Genomic DNA, 583 nt, shown 5'->3' with positions numbered 1-583 from the left:
AGGCACAAAGGAGATAAATAGCTCGCTGGAGGCGGGACACAGGTGCATTCCCTGCGAGACATTCCATTGACAAGACACATGGAGCTACGCTAGAGCTCTGGAGCAGGAGGAGCCATGTGGACGCCCTGCCAGTGCTGAGATGCTTATACTGCCACTGGATCCACAAGACCTTCCACTCACTAGCCTGTGTTCTTCCTGCACTTGGTATCATTACATGTGTTTTGTGAGTCTGAAGAGAAATTTATAGATTGGTATCAGATATGTATGGGCTAATATTGGACTTATAGACTTGATCTGGACTGGGCTGGGATGTTTTCTCAATATTCAACTGCTCTTATATATAAAGCTCTTTCTTATACACATATGAGTGTCTCTGAATTTGTCTAATCAACCCAGACTAACACAACACTCATGTGCATTAGAGAACTTTATATCAAAGAGTAATTGCATATTAAGAAAACATCCCAGCCAGTCCAGATCAAGTCAATAAGTCTGATATTAACCCATATGTCCAATACCAGTCTATAATTTCCTCTTCAGACTCACCCAATACATGGAAGATCATAGGCTCTGATTCCATCAG

Source organism: Echinops telfairi, unplaced genomic scaffold, assembly GCF_000313985.2.
Source record: "Echinops telfairi isolate 266 unplaced genomic scaffold, ASM31398v2 ScPeMD7_5868;HRSCAF=6743_0, whole genome shotgun sequence".
Classification (NCBI taxonomy): domain Eukaryota; kingdom Metazoa; phylum Chordata; class Mammalia; order Afrosoricida; family Tenrecidae; genus Echinops; species Echinops telfairi.
This window is presented reverse-complemented; position numbering follows the sequence as displayed.